Genomic DNA, 6334 nt, shown 5'->3' on the forward strand with positions numbered 1-6334 from the left:
TGTTTCCAAATAATGAGTTTGGATTTGCAACAGTAATAAATAATAATAAAACAATAGAGACATATTGTCTCTATATTCTCTTATGTATATAATTATAATTATTGTTTTGGGGGGTCTTTGAGCGTGTATTATTGCCAACCAAAAGTAAAAGATCAGCATAGTACAGACTATGAACAAGGAAACTAAAGTCAGACACAAGAACAAAAATACAGCACGAAACAGAAGTTCCATATTTAGCTTCATGATTGCAATTTAGCTTCATGATTGCAATTTGGATTCGCATGCTCATGAGATGACTTGTTTGTTTCATTGATGAATCAGTTTTGTTGTAAAATTGATTCAGAGAATGAATGGCTGCAAAAAGAGTCAGCTAAATGACACTGGTATATATTGTGTTAGCCATGATCATTGCTTCGATGCTTAAGTTAGAAAACAAGTTTTCATTGCAAAAGGCAAGAGAAATATTTTCTAGGAAAATTGGTTACGCGCACCTTATGTCTTGAATTTTCTTTTTTTAAAGGTGTTTACTGATGGAAAATTGTTTCATGAATTTGGTTGTCGTGCTAAGTGGTAGGAAACGACTTGTAAATTGTAATTGCTAGCTAGGGTTATAAGTTATAACTCATGGAGTAAGATTAACTCATTTTGCCAATTGTTGAGGTCTCTTTCTTCGTAGCCACGTCATACAATTTAGGGTATTTGTCCCTAAGTGGAGTAGGCCACTTTCATACCGACACAGTAAAATGAAAGAACTGTATGCCACTTTGGGTAGGAAATTAGGGAATGGACGTGAAATGAGTTCCTACAAGTCCAACTTCCCAATTTTCTTACTATTCAACAAACCGTGCTCGCTTGGTATTGACCTGCCAAACTCACTCATATGCCTAACCACATATGCCACAAAAAAAGTGTTATTTGTATATGTATTTGTAGATGAAGAACATCATTCAAAATCCTAACAATACTATGGGTCTATTTGGAATTCGCTTATTTTGCTGAAAGTGAAATTTTTTTTATTGAAAATACAGTAAATAAAGATAAAAGTTATCTAAAATAGTATTATGAGACCTATGAATAGTACCAAAAAGTGCAGTAGGATCTATGAATAGTAGTAAAAAGAAACTGAATAGTAAAATAATTTTGTAAAAATAATCTTTGCCAAACGGATACTATATCATTCATATTAATTCGCACAGTTCCTAACACTATGACCTTATAGCTAGGTTATATCATTTCTAATAATTAGCACTTCACCACCATTAATTGACTAATATGTGGCAAACCAATCTCAATTGGAGTCTTAAATCCAAGCAAGTGCCGAATCAAAAACCTAAGTATCATTAGACAAACCAATAGATATTATTACAATAGGCAATGTCATCACCTTCAGTATTATCCTCTAAGCACTAGCTATATCATTGGTATTATGGGCCTTATATGTTAGGAACTTGGTGGTTCCTAAGGGGGGATGGTTGGGAAGTGTATGGAAATGGATGGAAATTGTATGTGAATTGACTTCATTCAATGTCATCGTCCTCCATAGAGAAATATTAAGAAAGAAAGTAATTGGTTTATTCTTCAAGATATGCTAATGATGGTTACATGCAACTATTTATAGAACTTGCACTTTCATCTTATTGGCCACACATGACTTAACCCTATTGGCTTACTAATTAAGTATATGCACTCACCAATTAATCTATGTGATTAATGAGTTACATGTGCTTAGGGATCTAACTAACTCTATCCAAATTCCACCACTTGTAACAAACTAATGACATGGATTACAGTGAAATGAAAAAAAAAAAAATTACAATATGGAAGCACAAAAACTACCAACAACCATATATGGGGTTCCTAACCAGTTTTTTAAGATAAGGCAAGTTTTGATACTAATTTATTCTTACTTGTTTATTTTGAGTGTGGCTAGAAAACAGTTGGTTTATACAAAATATAAATAGAAAAATAAATGAAATAATCATAAAAATAACACAAATTTATGCGGTTCATTAGGGACATCAAGGAAAATGTTTCACTATGAAAATGGGGAATTAAATCTGTGGTACAAAGGCACTCTCATAAAACTGAAACCCCAAATACACCCAAAATTTTTCTCTCACCACAACTAGCCCACCGTATGAGTTCTTAATTCCCTAAATCTGTGTACAAGTGACCAAAGTTATGTGTATGCTAGAATTTAGGTGTGCCCATCAAAAAAAACAAAAAAAGAATTTAGGTGTGGATAATTTTTTTTTATTTTTTATTTTTTGATGAAGGTGTGGATAAAATATTTAAGTACTTGTCCCAGACGGCAATGAAATACAGTAATAGAGTACAAATAGCGTTGAAACCATGCCCACCAACTCCATCAAAGTCAAGAAAATAGCGTTGAAGAAATAAAACCAATAATATCTGTTTGCTTCTAAGGGAATGATATTGCCCACTTCACGGTTATTACAATGCTTTCACACTAGTCTAAGATGATTCATGATTGTTTAGATAATGTTGACTTTGAATAAAGGTTACCTGAGCCATCTGATTAGCTTGTATGATATTCACTTGAGACAATTTCAAATACGAGTTGCTTATACCAATTTCTTCCCTCTCTCTCTCTCCTAACATATTTCATAGTTACTACTCAAAGCTCTCCAATTCACGTGAAGATGTGTTTCTAACTATCCCTGAAGAGAATTTATTGAGACAAATTTGCCTTGTCAAGGTATATGATTATACAAGTTCTTTCAGAATTAAATTTTTAGGTTTATCATTTGGGAGATTATCTGATTGTACAGATTTTGTGTAACTGTAATTTGGAGAGCTTTGTGCTTTTTTTTTCCTGGATTGATAATCAGTAATTACACATACACTCCCATTGGGTCTTGACTCTTGAACTCACTATCTCACTGGACAAAAGGAACAATACTTCCTATTTCCTTTTTAAATTACTGGACCTTAGGGTGCGATGGTGGGGACCAAGTGCCTAATGGTTACAATTTTTTTTGTGCTTAGAGCCTTATAGCTCAACTACGCCTCTTGGTATTTCTAGTGGAGACATCCAGATTTCAAATCCGATCCCCCCATCCCCAACTATTAAATTATTAAAAAAAAAATGGTTACAAATTTTGGTTGATATCATCCCCTTACAAATAATTCAATATGTTTCTTGAGGAGATAGGTCTATATAAAGCATATACGGTGTTGTTGGTAGGAGAGGCAACCATTTAATGACTAAAAGGAGCAAATTCTAGGGGTTCTTTGTTGTTTTTCTATCCACTTAATAAGTAATTTCTTATCTGGACATTGAAATTGCGGGTCTAAGATTCAAAGTCCGGTTGTTGTATAAACAGAGTATCCATTTTAAATGTACACCGTATCGGACAGGGCAATCTGCTCAGATGAGTTCAATCATCTCTATCCTCATTCCCTACTCGGACAGCTAAAAGCCTGGTGAATGTTATGAGAGCAGTGGTGTTCCAAGTTGTTTTGTAATTATTGTAATATATTATGGAAAATTAATTTTTTTGCCATTGTGTGTTTGTTGTTGAAGACTTGAAGCTATCTGATAGAATTATATATTTATGGTTGGTATTCCCTTTGTCCACTCCCTGTGTACCAGGGAAACTATTCTCGCTGTACCTTTCTATTTTTATTTACCAGTAAAAAAATGGTTAGGATTTTCGTGAACATAAAGTCTTTTTGATCAATATTAAGTTCCATACTATGACTAATTGTACAATATCAGAAACTTTTATTAACATACAAATGTGTTCCTTTTTATTATAAACTAGTTGCGGACCCGCGCGTTGCGCGTGATAAATTTTTTATGATAATGATATATATATATATATATATATATATTGCAGGATTCATGGTGATTGGAGGTTTTGGTCTTTTAATTAATTTTGTATTATTAAAGATTAGTATTCGAAATAGAATGAGGAAATTTTATTGTAGATTTTATTTTTGAAACATAATTTCTACCACTAGATAATTTGTACATTTCCAAGTTAATTGAGCACATTTTGTATGTTACATGTAATTCTTCATTTCCATAAGGGTAAGGGCATTCACGATCCCAATGACCCACTCCATTTTTCTTGCATGCTTAGTTATTTAGGATGCAAAATGTGTTTGTTCCAAAAGTTGTATGTTGAAGGATTTGTTGATAGTTTTGCAGCAATAGTTTTCCATCTGGTTGGTTTAGAATTGAAAACAGTAATTGTATTCCCTCATCATTTGATTCGCATAACAGTGCAATTGCCAATCTGTATTTGTGAGCTTCGACCCAAAATAGTGTTTGCTTGTTTCCAGCCTTAAAGCATTGATGAATGAGTTTTCCTTCTTCCTTTCAAAGGAATAGAGAAACTTTGGAGCAATCCAGTTAGATTGATGTCATGAAGAAATTTTTTTTTTGGTTAGCCGATTGAATAATTTGCAGCTGTTTTTTGTAAACATAAACACATTAAGAAACTGATGTGCTTAAAAAAAAAATCAACTGGTGACAAAACATTTCATTTATCATATACTAAGGATGACACATGAACATTGTTATCATCACAATTGCAATATTGGATCTATGAAGTCAATTTTTTTTTTTTCAAAAATATAACAATGACTCTAAAACTATGCATGACTTCATTGTATAAAGTTAATAAAAAGAGAAAATATAAGACTAAAATATTTTGTGCCACAATTTTGGACGTTGTAGATTGTGATTAGTAGAGAAAAAGTGGAAAGTTGACGCTGCCTTAAAATTTTGGCTATTGTCTTCCCACACTGGATAATATTTTTACATGCGCATTTTTGTGATTGTGTAAAGAGTATTTTTGATATTTTTGGTTTGTATTTTTGAAGCTGTTTAGGATTGTAATTTATAGTATTTTTCTAGCTTTACGATGAGTGAACTGTTTTAATTATTTATTCATAATTTTCATCGTTTAGTTATAAATATGTAAATTAAAGCATAAGAATACGTAAATGCAAAGTTAAACATAAATTTATAACCATCCATGATAAATATATATAGACAATTTTCGCTTTTTTTGATTGTTAAATAAATTATTATTTAATTATCTAGTTATAAATATCTAAATTAAGTAGATGAACTTTTTCCCAAAAAAAAAAAAAAAATTAAATAGATGAATATGTAAAATCCTCTCACACGTTATTCTTACAACCAAAGAAGGTGCCATTTCACTCATTTGTTTACTACATGACTGATGATCAATATTCTGATCAAAGAATCATAGATCAACCATTTCAACCAACTAACATATAAATGAGAGATCCAAATCCACATCTCAGTCTTTCTGATTAATATATACATATAAAAGGCAAAAAAAAAAAAAAAAAAAAAAAAACCATCATAGCAAAGTCTGATACATACCAGAAGCAAAGCCTCTCTGGAACACAGGGATCCTGAGGTATGAGGCAGCCCTTGAAGCTATGTTTGAATGAATAATAAATTGGTAGAAACCAGAAGATAATATAAAAATATAAAAATATTTTAACATGACCTTTTCATTTTATTTATAATTGGGAGTTTGACATACTTGAAGAAACAATCCAGCTTTTGAACTTGCAATTTAATAGATAGTTCGTAATCAATTTGTAAAAATTATGAACAACCTACACAACCAAAAGATAATATAAAAAATATTATAGTAAGTTCACACAAGTAACATGAAGAGCATTTTTCTAAAACTATTTGGACATTCTTGCCTTTATGCAGTTCCAATAATAACGAAAACATCACAGGGTAAGACCCAACCCAAATGCTTAATCCAACCTCGTTTTTTAGACCAACCTCGTTTTTTTGTTTTTTTATCTCCCTCTATTTTTACTCTTTCACTTTGTGTTAAAAGCTTCCACTACCTATTTTAGCACTACCCTGAATTCTCACTTACATGCTATATATGCCTCTCTTTTTTTTTTACAGTTCATAATTTATGAACCCAACAAAGACAACTGGAGAACCTTTATTCCCCTTAACTTTTATTCTCTCCTAACTTATCCATTTCACTGATCAATGACATATATTCAAACTCATAGAAATTCAAGCTTTGATTGGTGCCTTTGAAACAATTCCAGAAGTAGCAACATCTCTTCATGGAATGTTTTGGCTTAATTATCATTTTTCAATCAAATTATAGAAAGCCATTTGATTACACCCACCTAAAAATCAATTTCTAACTAATATTTAGAGATACTTGACTATATATTCCAGCTTTTGAACTTGCAATTTAATAGATAATCCATATTAAATTGGTAGCAAATATGAACAACCTATACAACCAAAAGATAATATAAAAAAATCTTAGCATAGCATGTTCAT

The sequence above is a fragment of the Quercus robur genome, chromosome 11 (genome assembly GCF_932294415.1).
Source record: "Quercus robur chromosome 11, dhQueRobu3.1, whole genome shotgun sequence".
Lineage (NCBI taxonomy): Eukaryota > Viridiplantae > Streptophyta > Magnoliopsida > Fagales > Fagaceae > Quercus > Quercus robur.